Below are 13,985 nucleotides of genomic sequence, written 5' to 3'. Positions count from 1 at the left end.
TCAGGCAGAGCTCTAATCTTCTCGTCTGGGCTTCAGTCATATTTACTTCAGCTTGTTTTGAGGTTCACACTTTTTTTCCTTTTTTTTTTATGCGGTGATTTGTTGGAGTGTGTTTGCAGCCAAAAGGGTGCGACCAGGCCGACGGCTATGTACCTAGAAGACATACAGTACACTAGAATCGTCCAACTGTTAAAAGGCATTCTGAGCTGCTGCTTGGTCACTGATACTGATCATTGCAGTCGCTCAGGTGGCAAAAACTGAAACGCAGCTCCTGGTGAGAATTTAACTGCTTTTTTAATCTAAATTCAGAGTGACTATTTTGATGCTCTACTGAACTTTTTTTTTATTATTCAATTCATGAAATTTAGTCTCAATTGGGAATCAGATGTAGCCCATTTGCTAGAAAACAATTAAACAACAATTAAAATAAATGGATGATGAAGAACTCAAACATACCAATCGGTTGTGAAAAACCAAATCCTTTGGTTCAAACAACGTCAATTAACTAACAAAATGAAGCGGGCAGAAATACATTTCATGAAGAAGAAATGTTTTCAAATGTTTTTTAAGCCTCAGCATTGTTCTTAGTTTGCTAATGTGCCTGTGCAGGTGTCTTCTTAAAAGGTAGATGTTTCGACGCTGTGCACACTCTTGTGCAAAAACAAAACAGCGAGGAATGAAATGACACGATGATGTGATGAAATGGATATTATTGGACTGACTGACACCTGTAAATCCGGGTAAACACCATGTGAATCTATTTCCGTCTCCTCACTGACGACATTCTTCTGGACGGCTCGTCCTGCAGCCATCTCTGGCCTTCTTCCCACTGACTCATCAATTATTCATGCACCCTCCCGCCCCCCTCACACCCCATCAACTCAATCACAGTCCAGGGTCCAATGTGTGGCGGCCGCTCACACGTCGTCCCTTCCCTCTGCTCCCCGTCAGAAACTCTCTATTCATCAGCGCATTAATTACAGTACGATGCCGCGGCATGAGGAAAAGAAATTAGAATATCCACATCTCTGAGGTTGGGGGAGGGGCGCAAAAATCGGACGCAGAGAAGCAGTTGATTACTCAATCCAGCACACGCACATATGGATCGGCAGAGCTGGTCTGAAACTGCTTTCGACCTCAGATAAAGTTGCACAGAAATTGGTTTTCGGGGGGGGGATTGCGAGGAGATCGAAAAATCTGAGCTCAACTTTAACCTTGGGATGAAAAAGGCTTCGCCAGTTCCTCAGACTATCGTTCACTCTCTGAGAGATTCATGAGTCCCTCGCAGTCAGACAACTGATAAAAAAGTTATGGGCTGTCTAGAAATACCCGAAATACTTTCTGAACTGCTGCCCTTAGATAAACCTGTCTATGTGTAAGGCTTAAAAAAAGGAGTTTTTTTTTTTTAGCTTTTAATTTGTTTCAAAATAAAGTCGTTTAGAAAACAATGAGCCAATTTTCCTGAACGCTTTGGGCTTAAATTCTTAATCCAATACAGGAAGTGTTGATTAGTATGGAATGTGACCGTGGCCTTGAGACTGGGGGTCCCTGGTCCCCCGCCTGCCCCAACCAAATCACACCATGAATGCAGCCTCAAGGGGGCGCACCGTGGATGTTTGCCTCCAAGGCCGGATAATTGCAAGGGCTGTTAGGAAGGGCATTGACCAAGCTAAACACTAGAATCCATTGGCTGGGGTGATCTTTTCAGCTGTTTCAGGAACAGCTGCAAGGATTTGCTTCTAGAGGAGGTGATACTTAATGTGCACTTTGTAATGCAGCAACTTCTGAAACAAGTATTAACTTTCTTCCCGTGGACAGAGGCGTAATCTTGTTCAAAAGCTGCAGACACAGCTGCACACACACCCTGGCTAGCGCTGACTAGCTGCAGGACTGGCTGATTCATTCCATGAAGAACACGTGCAAAGGGGAAAAGTCCGGCCTTTGACTGCTGGGGATAATGATGGCGCTGAACTGAACAAAACTGATGCATGGCTTATTTATTATTGATGCGAGCCACTCACTGACACTTCATGTGTTTAACTGTTGGGGGTAAATTTGCATTCCCGACTGAAGCTCATCTATTAATACGAGACGCTAATGTGTGTCAGCTGCCGCTTGTATCATAACGTAAGAGAGATGACAAGAAGGTACGAAAGCCTGCTTTAATGTTTCAAAAAAGGAATTGTTCCCCAGGGACAGACTGGAGACTCAGACTGCATGCTCTGCAACGGGAGAAAAGATATTCGTTCCAAGCTTTGCTTTTATTTCCCAGCTGCAGCGTCACACAAATGAAGACTGAGTTCACTGCAGTGCTGTGCACCGTGTCCTCACAGTCTCAGGGTTTTTTTCCCCCTGTCTGAAGGCTTTTGACTGGAACAGGACAAATTCTGACCTTAATTAAAGGAGGATCGTGGCTACAGCAGGACGAGGGACGAATTCACGTCAGCCCAGGCCATCATCTTACAAAGAAAAGAAAGAACTTATAGGTCCAGTGGGTCAAATTTGGTTTGAGATATGATTTTTATATTAGTAAAAGCTTAACATTGCCCACTAATGGATTAATAAAAGTGTGAACATAACACTGGGTATAAAAAAAAAAACTGTCTGTGTTTTTTCAACTGAATTAGGGCCATTTTGCACCGCTGAATCCAAAAATGACATCCATTTTTCTCAATCAGGTCAGGTTTTTATGTTAATTTGATTTTGAAATATTCGATCTTCTGACAAAATGGATTACATTTTTGTGACATTATCAGTTGATTTTCGTTAATATTTCTCCTCCAAAAAAGGTTTTAGGAGAAAATAAGTTGTTTTCTAACAGAATGTATTAATTAAATTATACAAAATTCAATTTCTGTAAATTGAATAATAGACATTGATGAAGGTAAGTACATGTAAATTGAACGTTACGTCTTCATGTGCAAAATTCATTCCATAAACTTCTTCATAAACCCCTCGAATGCTCAGCAGCAGGGATGTCTCTCTTCAGAGTCCAACAGTAATCAACCATCGTGACTGCATCCCAGCGTCCCTGATACCTTGTCTCCATCTCTTTATTGTCCTGATGGAATCTCTCCCACATACCATGTGTGGTATTAACCTTGGTGACCAAGCTTTATCCTGGTCACCAGGTTTAATACCAAAATAAGCATGGTAAGCATGCTTTATGAAATATGTGAGGAGATTCCTAGGAATCCACTGTTAGGAACAATGGTGTATTCACCGCAGATGTAGCAGAATACGTCGGGCTTATTTTTGCAAGATCTTCTAGTCGAAGCAATTTCATTCACTGGTAACATATATACATATATATTAAAACAAAAAAAACAATTAGTCATATGTTGGCACATGCAAAATTTTCTTGCAAAATCCACTTATTGCAAGAAATATCAAAGACGTTTGCATCATATGACATGAAAATACCTATAAAATACATATAAACCAAAAAGACAAAAAACAAATATGTAGCTTAGTTCAGAAAGTTGACCTGATTGAGCAAAACCAATATGATTTTTGGATTCAGCACATCAAAATAATCCTAAATCAGTTAAAAAAAAAACAAAAAAACTTAAACAATAAATTTGGTGTTGACCAGTGTAATCGCAGTAAAATAAAAGTAAGCTGATTTTCCTTCCCTTGGAACAGTTGTCATATGTATAATACATACATACATACATACATACGCATGTATGTATGTATGTATATATGTATATATATATGTATGTATATATATAAATATATATATATATATATACATATATATATATATATATATATACATATATATATATATATACATATATGTATATATATGTATATATATATATATATATATATATATATATATATATATATATATATATATATATATATATATATATATATATATATATATATATATATATATACACATACATATATATATATATACACGCAAACAGAATACGGTTTTGATATCTTATCTATCTTATATATCTACATAAAACTGCTCTGACTAGAAAAGGCAATATTGTATTGTAAAAATAATTAAAAGCATAGATCAGATCAAACCTCAAACTTTATTTAAAAGAGTGCACAATCTGATCAAATTACACAAACATAGGACCATAGATATATACAGAAGGCTAGATGTCTCACGGCGCAGAATCGAACAGTCAGGCAGTCACTGTCTGATGTATTGAATGTGAGGGAACGTGAGTGATCTGAACAAACATTAACACTCTGATCTCGCTGAAAACTTGACGGATTTGCACACGGTTTGCTTTCTTACAAACGTTCATAATGTAGCAATGATTCTGGATGGTTGAACATGTTGAGAGTGCAGCTTTCTATTAGAAAAAAAGCATAATGGTGCTAAGGCAGCCTCTCTGCACAAGTTAATACGACTGAGACCACTAAGATTTTCATTTCTTAAATTAAGTTAAGCCAACAGCTATTTCAGGACAAACTAGTATTTTGTTCACATACAATATTTGTGGTGTCGGTTGTAGTTATTCGCTGAGGTGCGTTTCCTATAACGTTGCAAACCAAGCTAATGCAACTTAGCCTACATCTATTGCTGCTGAGTGAACGCAGTCTCATCAGTTCATGCAGCAGAGACATGGTGATCAATGAACTAGAGCTGCTGATATCTCATCCCCCACCTGTTTGATAAAGAGTCTAACGGTGACAAACTGAGGTTACAGTCCCTCTTTTTTCTTGTTGTGATAAAATGGATTAGGATTGGTAGGTGTAAATAAAACATGCAATTTGACATATGGCGAGACAGAATAGCTTTTCTTTTCAATATAATTTAACTTCATTCGCAAATGATTTAAAATTGGATTGCTTTGCTACAGCATCATGCACAATGATTTCTACAGGAAATCGGTGACTGAAAAAATGCAGAACTTCTGTGCCGCTTATGGGTGCAGCAATCCTCGCTGTCCACAAACAAAAGCTCGTAGGATCACATTTCATCTGTAAGATATTGTTGGAGCTGTTTGACTATAATGTTACGATTTAGTGCTGGTTTGTTTAGTTTAGCGTTTAGCATATACGTTTTTATTAAATATGGGTGTGTGCGTGTTTTTGCTCTTTTCACATGAAAGCATGCAGTATCATAACTATGCTTATAACCTTTATAACAAACTTACATACTTAGTTCTCCCAAAGAGAGACACTGGGGTTAATGTGGTAAATGTTACTGTGTTCTGTTCATTGTTGTTCCATGCATTTGGCAACCACATTTCCAACCACCTTTTTGACAGAATAAAAAAGCCGTGTTCAAGACATATTGGTCTATTTAATGACAGCGGGTTGCGGGGTTGTGGCGGGTTGTGACAATTGACGCGGTTGTGCGGGGCGGCTGGAATGAGTCCAATTATTGATAACTTCTCCAAATATTACACACTTAACCTTCAAAGCGCAGCCATCTTTCAGGTTTTACCTCTTACAAATGAACACACACACAGGCAGACACACAATGAGCACCGTCAACCAGATAATAATGAAAAAATAACGACTGGCTGGAATGGAATTTGTGTGAATTGGTGTGAATTTATCACTGGTACGGCCCTGCAGAGTTGCTACATCATCTCAATGCAGCCAAGAAGAAAGCAATGACTTACCTATGATTTACTCGATACATGTGGAAGCATATTTAACATCCCACTTCACTGTGAAACATAAAACAGCTTGGTTTCCTCAGATGTGAAAAGCCAACAAAATACACACAAAGCTGAAAAATTAAACTTTACTAACTCGCCTTTGACTTGGACTATTTTTACATCATAGCATCATGCTGTCACCTTACTGGAGTGAAGCCCTGAATAACCCTCTCCACCCCTCCCCCAATCCTTTGTTAAAGTCTGATTAAAACGAAAACTTTTCTGGCTTTGCTGAAGGTGCAATTTTTGGCCTAAGCGCTTCCTGGTTACGTGACATTTATCCACGGCAGACGCTGTCACACGGTCAGTAAACATCGACATTCATCTCATGTAGGACGGCGTCTTGGAACATCCGTGCCTGCCGGCTCACCGCTCTGCAGACTTCTGAACATCTCTAGGAGCAGATCTTAAATTCCGATGAACCCGTCTTCAAAGAGAATTAGAATTGAGGACAGTTTGGATAAAGAAAACGACGAGGCGAGGGGACAGCCGAGACTCAATCTTCTTTCCCCTCAGCGCTCGGCTCCGATCTAACTGCCGCATGTGATTCTGCAGCGGCTGCCTCGCACTCATATCAGCTAATCCCGGTTCAGGGGAGACGTTCAGGGACAGTCGGGCCATTGATCCAGCAGCGAGACAAACTACCGCTGAATGGGGAAGAGAGAGGGACAGGTGCGAGTGAGAAAAGGCCAGCCAACAAACTTGGCACGGCGGCGGGGTTACAAGAGTGCACAAGACGAAGGCGGCTCCGCTGGCCAGATGTTCACACCCCCCACCTGAAGGGGGAGCTCTGCTGATGAGGCAGCGTTATTTTCTGGCCAAGGCCTGAGCGCAGGACACGTCCTGAAGTTGACTAATTGGCAACACTAATCGAGCGGCGGGGGCCGAGATGAGTCAGGGGTCCATGTCTATTAACAGGCTGCTAATCGGCGCCACACGCTGGCCTCCGGGGGGAAGCCAGCTGGACAAGTGCCAGCTCGGCCCAGTGAGCTGGATGAGCGGCTGAAGCTCGTCAACGGTTGTCTCTAGGATTTCATTTTCATCGTTTCTTCGTGAAATAACAAAATATCCAGAAATTTTGCTGAAGTCAACCTCTGCAGCAGAGAAACAGTCTGGATGCCCAGGACGACCGTTCGAGCCCCTGGCAGGCACGACATCCATTCATTCATTACATGAATACTGGGATGGGACACTGGTGCCTGTGTGTGCAGAAATAGAAATGACGGAAGCAGATTCCTGCTGCAGCACAGAGGAAATCGACAGCATCAACACTGTTTAAAGTGTTTAGCTGGCGAAGCGGAAATCTCCTCGGTGCCATTATTTCGTGGCCAAAAATACACAACTGCAAGATTGATTGTGATGATAAGGTGACGATGTAAGAGAACAAGTCATTCATCCATCCATCCACTTTCTATCACAGCCTCTCCTGCACTGGGGGTTGACGGGGAGGCTGGAGTCTGTCCTAGCTGTCCTGGTGTGAAGGCGGGTTGCGTCCTGAGTCCCCAGTTCATCGCAGGGCCACACAGGGAGACCAACAACCAGCCACACTCACACCTGCACAATTAGAGTTGCCACTTAATCTAATGTGGAAGTATTTGGACTGTTGGAGGATCCTGGAGAGAACTCATGCAGGCGCAGGGAAAAGAAGCAAACACAATAAAGCCCAAGGTGACAAACGTATATATGTATATATGTGTATATATATGTATATATATGTATATATTTATACATATATATACACATATATACATATATATATATATATATATATATATATATATATATATATATACATATATACATATATATATACATATATATATACATATACATTTATATATATATATACACACACACACACACACACACACACACACACACACACACACACACACACACACACACACAGGTCAAGGATCTCCAGTTAGCTGCCATCTTGCACCACCATATTTCTAAGGAAGCCTGGTGTGGACAATCCAGCCAGTTTTGTAATTAGGGTGACTGCTCGTGTCTTCAAACAAACCAACGAAGAGGAAGGTGGACGAGGTATCCAGCTTTGGGTGTGCAGGCCACCATAGTTAAAGGGGATGGAGAGTGAAATACACTGCAATCTGCAATGTAACCACTTGATGTCGCTGTACCTTCTTCAAAATCTCCAAATATTATACGCTTAACACGCTTTTTAACTTGTACAAATGGCAATAAATATCAGTCTACTTATCCTTCAAGGCATGGAGGATGAATTCGTAAAACACACCTCGATCTACCGCCAAGCCCGCCCACTGGCCACCTGTGGTACTGCAGCTACTTACTACTACATACTCCCATCAAGCTGACCTAGGCTCTTCTTTGTGGCTGATTATTAACCATTAATTACAGAATTTCACAGAATTTTAGACATTTTCTGACCACGATAATAATAATAAGCAGATTATTGATACTGTAAACACTGTCAACACTGGACGACTGTCAGAAAACACATGGCAGTCTTTGCCGGAACAACATCGCAAAAATGTTTCCTTGCTTGCTGAAAATGCGCTCAGAAAGAAGACAGTTTGCTGGCTCGAGTTGCACACGATCCTCCCGCACCTCAGAGCGCCATTTCTGAACTAACTGCTTTTGCTAAGAAAATAAAAACCAAGCGAGTGTGGCAATTAAGCCCCCTGATGTGCCGGGAAGAAGAAGCAGAGTGACGCGGGAGGGGAGGGGTGAGGGGGAAATACACTCGGTTGAGACGGCACTTTCAAAGGACACCATGCCTGATGTCTTCCTGAGCGTATGTGCATATTTCAGAATTTCAAAGCTTCAAGTTGCCTGCTTGATAATGAAATCCTGCCACACGTACGCCAACTGCTTATACAAATGATCCACAAATCCGTAAACAGGCCCGAGCCCTGACTTAGCCCTCCTAAATAAATAAATAAACAATTAGATAAATAACACTCTTCATGTCTTCCACCTGGCATTTCATCTGTCAGCCTGCATTTTCTAAGCCTGTGACTAGACGAATGTGTGACGAGGCACCGGGAAAGCATCACAGCCTCATGTGAGTAAAAAAAAAGAAAAGAAAAAAGAAAGAAGGAAAGAAAGAGAAAGAGGTGAAAGCTACGCTCACTGACTGGAGCGCTTGCGATGATTCAGCTCCGCCCGCACTCACTTGCAGCCTGCTACCGCCGCCTCCCCTCCGCCTCGCAGGCGGAGCTGAAGCTCTGGGCCCGGCAGGGGTCTCCGGGGAGGACGGGGTTACAACACGGCTAACAGCAGGCCGTGGCACCGGTCGTGTTCCCGTGGCAATTCCCGCGGGTCACTCCGCTGCCTCTTCGCAGCGGTGATACGCGGAGCTTCACTCCGTAGAAACAATTAGCGGCAGACTCAGGCAGCCAACTTTAGAGCCTTAATGAGTTCAGTGGATTAAGTGGTGGGGTTTCATTTCTCTCTGCAGAGGCTGCGTGCGTGTATGTGTGTGTGTGTGTGTGACTCTGTGTGTGTGTTCAGGTAAATGTAAGAGCGTGCCGAGCCTGGAAATGTAGCTGCTGCAGACGACAGTCCGGAACCCGTGGCTCCTCTTTCTATTAACGATCAGAGGCAGATGCATGTAAAGTGTTAGTATATGGCTGTCTTGAATTATTCATGCCTGCGACTGAACTCGTTTGCCTGTGGAGCGAATCACCCAGGTGTTCAAGTCTCTTCTTTCCTCATAAGCATCACATTCATAATCCCCCTGCAACTCAACCTCACCGTCTTAATGCAATGTCACACTTTACACTGATACGTTGTGCACGTGTGTTTCCTGGCAAAATGAAAACCTTCGATGAAATGTAGCAAGGCCTCTAACTGTGGAAATGGACTTAACTGAAATGTTTTTGTGTGGCACCAAAGAGTTGAATTAGTCAATGTTGGCTATAAACTACAATTGCAAAGGTCAAAAAGCTCTTTTTTTTTCTTTTTTTTTTGCCTCTTTTGGACCAACCGAGAATTCCAGTCTGCAGCATCAGTGCTGTCGAGTGTTGATCAAATCCACTTCTTGATTGATTTCACTTTTCTCCTACGACACGGCAATCCATCTCCCACCCATGTGGCTTTTCTCTCTGTAATGATTTTTGGAGGCTTTTTTTTTCCCCCTCCTTTCCCTTTGTTTTTTGTGCACAGTGGATGTTTTTGAGAGAGAGAGAAAAAATCTGATCCAGCTAAAATGATGTGCTATTGTGACAATTTCCCCACAGTTTGTGAGCTTGATATGGATTTATATTTTAGGCAACCCTGAGGGGAAACATCAATCCGGCGGCAGTGACAGAGTGAGGATGCGGCGGGTGTGCAGCTGCATGTTGTTAATCTGTGAGGCTGACTGCAAGCATGTGTGCTGCTGAGCCGCTAATGTGTCGAACGCAGTCGAGACAAAAATCGTGCTCGGAGGTGAAAATATGGCTCTTGTTTTGTCTTTCTGTGTCCAATCTGTTTTATATGCTGTTAGCAAAAAATTGCATCAATCAACTGCATAAATTGCATAAATCATTGATGTTGCTTAAAGTGTGTCAGGTGCAAAAGAACGAGATGGGAGAGAAAAACTGACTGAAGAAAAACCTGGAAGAAGTGGGTCATTTTCAATTGAGTGTCTGTTTCAGTGTCACTTTTCTTCTTCTTTGTTTTTTGACATTTTATTCATTGTGGGTTTGTAGTTTTTTTTGTGTTTTGTTGAAATTTGATTCAATGTGTTTTGAGTTTTCTGTGTGTTTTTTTGAGTAGTTTTTTTTTGTAACTGTCTCTCATCTCAAAATCTCAATGATGTTAAATTGGCTCTAACTGGTGGGAAACAATGACTGTTGATACGTGGATAATGACTTTGGCCCTTTTACAGAACTTTTCAATTGATCTGCAACTCTTTGCCCAAATCAAACTTTTAGTGTTGTGCCGCCGATGTTCAGACAGTCCTAACAATAAAAGTGGGCTTAGAACTCACACGCTGTCGTGATCAACAGCAAAGCAGAAGGATCAGCTACTGCCAGTTCCTGACAGTCGTGACTCTTCGGCAAAAGAAACCAGGACGTGGAACAACGTCAGCGTGACTCACATTGTCTGTTCAGCCTCCCGTTCTGGGCGAGCCCAACTTCATCACAACATGTTCCTGCGCAATAAAAAAGAACCCAGGGCCCGCTGGTCCCGAGACGCACTGACTGTTGTCACGGCGGCGGCGGCGGCATCAAAGTGTAGTGGCGAGAGTCCTGCTGTTCTGACTCACCCCGTCCTCCATCCGGAGCGGCGGCGCCACTTCAAAGGACTCTGATAGGTTGCCGCCGCCATTCTGCTGGGCAAACTTAACGCGCCTCAGAATTGAGACTTCTGAAGGTGGTTGTGCGGCGGCTGTCAGCTGCGATCTCACTCCCTCCGCACAGCGAGCATCAACTCAACTCACAAACACAGACAGAGCACCTTGTTTCTCTTCCTCTTAGCGAAAAGCAGGTGTGCCGGTTGTGTGTGCGGACGCTGTCCCACAAGCTCGTCCCTCAAGTGAAGGTCAGCCCAGGTTATCCAGCCGACCCCCCCACCCCCACCCCCACCCCCGCCCCCGCCATCCCTGGCCACCGGCATCCCTCGCCCTCCAGCAACCGCTTCAGCTCCAACCAACTCCTTCCTTCCTTCTCCGCTTTTCTGGGGTCTTTGAGGGGAAACCGCGATAGGGGAAAAAAAGAAAACGAAAAAAGAGTGGGATAATCTTGCTGCATGCAGCCACTGCCGGATCTTCTGCAGAGAGTGAGAGTGGCTGGGATCACCACGGCGACAAACCCCCAACATTACCCCCACCGCACCCCCCCACAACCCAAATACGAAAAAAGAGGGCATAAAATGTGCAGCTGCTGCTGCTGCTGCTGCTGCTGCAGAAGAGCGGTAGAGACGGATGGATGAGCAGACGGACGGAGGGACGGACGGAGGGACGGACGGAGGGATGAGGCGTACCTGGCCGCTGGTCCTGTGCAGGTCGGTTCCCCCCCGTTGGCTCAGACTCTACATGGTCACTGTGTGTCTTGCACGTGTGCGCGTGTGTGTGAGTGTGTGTGTGTGTGTGTGTGTGTGTGTGAGGGGAGAGAGCGAGAGAGAGAGAGAGGAAGAGGGATGAGGAGTGCTGAGAAGTGCACAGTGCAGAGTGGGAGAAGATGTGAGGTGGGGTACTAAAACTCAGCCTCTCTCTCTCTCTCTCTCTCTCTCTCTCGCTCCCCATCATCACCTCCCCTTACCCCTCCCCTCTCTCTTTCTCTTTCTCTCTCTCTCTCTCTCTCTCTCACTCTCTCTCTCTCTCTCTCTCTCTCTCTCTCTCAGTATAATCCCTTCCTCAGTCTTTGGGGACGAGCTGCAAATGAACCAGCTCTATCTCTTCTTTCACCCCTCCCTCCCTCCCCCTCACCCCCACCCTCTTGTTCTGTATCTCAGCTCTGCTCATGAATCCCCCCCCCCCCCCCCCCCATTTCCTCTCCCTTTCATGCTCCCAACCTCTGGCGAAGATAAGCCGGCGCGGCGGAGATCACTCCCGTCCTCAACGACTTCCACTGCTCCGTACTGCACCTGTCCCCCCCCCCCCACCCCCCCACCACTCCCACTCCCCACCACCCTCCCCCGCAAGCCCATGTGCCGCATCGGCGTCTCTGCTGAGTGATTAGAGCGCCGCCGCCGCCGCCGCTCAAACATGCGCGGCTGCTGTTTATACAGGCATTTAGGTCACGCCGGTGCCTCTGCGGTTCCGCCACTTTTGCTGCTCGCCCGGTTCCGAGACCGTCACGGGCGGCTGAGAGCGTCGCTCCCGCCATCTGGAGGGGTCTGGCAACGTGGTGGAGGAGGAAGGGGGGGCAGAGGGAGCGCGCTGCCGTCTCCGCCGCCACCGCTGGCTGTTATGTAACAAAACTCACACTTGCATGTTTCATGAATGCGGAACTGGAGCCACTACAGGTTCAAGAGAGAGTAGAGGTGATGCTCAGTCATGTCTTCAAAAAAAAACCCAACACATTTCTGCTTCACTGTCAAAGCCGAGATTACGCAGATAAAGCACAAAGATTTATTTCTGGAAGAAGAAAGAGAGATTACTGTCAGCGCGGCAGTAACGACCCTATTATTCACATTCGTGATTAATCTGTCAGTGATTTTTCTCCCTGCAGGTTCGGAATTAAGTGTTGTAGCAAGTCAGGGGCTGCTTTTGGCTGAGCGGGAGCCCACAAAACAGTCAAGTGTCACAGAAAAACAGTGATTTGGGCTTTTAAACGGCAGAATGAATCAATTTCCCTGCCTATCAATTAAACGTGGGGCGGTTTGTTAAAGTTCAAACGTCTCAATCTGCACCTGATGTGGGTTTTTTTGGGGGTTTTTTGGTCGTCGCCAAAAGAAAATGCAGCAGGATTGTTTTTTTTCTCGTCACCGGGCTGCCAAATGCGGATGTCATGCCAGGTGGAATTAGACATCCTAAGCTGCAGATTTACAGAGCGCCGTCTATTCATGTCATTCACTGCGGCTGCGACTCGCTGCCGCTGCTACTGCCGCTGCTGCTGCTGCAGAGCAATCAGCAGCATTCACCGCAAATTGGCGCTGATGCTGAGGATGAGGTCACTTCCTGCTGCCGCTAGGATGCGGGCGTCCGATGCCGTGACAGCCACAATCCGTCCATGTGCGTCTCGCCCTGTGCATGTTTAGCCCAATTTCCTCCTCCTTCTTCTTCTTTCCTCTTCTTCTTCCTTCTCGCCGCCCACTCAAAACATCCCCAGCCCTAATTTAGATCGAGCGCTTCTCCCCACCTACACACACACACACGCGCGCGCATGCACACACGCGGCCTGCAGTGTTTGTACGATGCCACGGCGCTCCGACTCGTCAAACCTCTCGCCTTCCCTGGCGGCTGCGGGCTGGGCGGATTACGAGCGTGTCAAATTGGCAGAAAGTATTAGCGTCACCGCCACCGCCGTCACTTTTAACCCCCACTGGTCAATTAGGGAGATGGATAGCTGGCACAGATAATAGCCCCCGATGGCTGCTGGACCCATTTCCTGCTCAGTGGACGAAGAGAAGAAGGAGCACGGACGGAAGAGGGGAAAAACATCAGCGACCTCGTGATGGAGAGAAAATGCTTCTTTCAAGCACGGCAGGAGAAAAAGAATCGGATCGGAGGGGAGACGGCGAGGGCTAAATAAACACAGGCTATTACTGCGCCGCCTTTGAATGCAGGTTTGGAGTTCGGGCCGCTGGAGGGAGAGGCGATGGATGTCATCCTGATGGAATCAGCTTCAGAGACGAGGAGGACTGAAGATTATTTGATCATTTTTTAGTCTTGCAACAAATGATGGTGTAGATGTTTTTGTTAGT

The 13,985-nt window shown here is 45.0% G+C and overlaps 1 protein-coding gene across 4 annotated transcripts in view; it reads right to left on the bottom strand.

Annotated features, from left to right (window-relative positions):
* srcin1b (SRC kinase signaling inhibitor 1b) overlaps positions 1-13,985 on the bottom strand; it is a 73,819-nt gene that overhangs the window by 44,261 nt on the left and 15,573 nt on the right. Inside the window, exon 1 of one of the 4 annotated variants that reach the window (XM_076035059.1) lies at positions 11,601-11,715. The exons of the other annotated variants lie outside the window; for them this stretch is intronic. The gene's annotated coding sequence lies outside the window, so the exon portion shown is untranslated. Of the gene's footprint in view, positions 1-11,600; positions 11,716-13,985 lie in introns of those variants that run through there. 4 annotated transcript variants of the gene reach the window in all.

Source organism: Nelusetta ayraudi, unplaced genomic scaffold (assembly GCF_046127955.1).
Source record: "Nelusetta ayraudi isolate G7.1 ecotype Tasmania unplaced genomic scaffold, CSIRO-AGI_Nayr_v1 ptg000042l, whole genome shotgun sequence".
NCBI lineage: Eukaryota > Metazoa > Chordata > Actinopteri > Tetraodontiformes > Monacanthidae > Nelusetta > Nelusetta ayraudi.
This window is presented reverse-complemented; position numbering and strand designations above follow the sequence as displayed.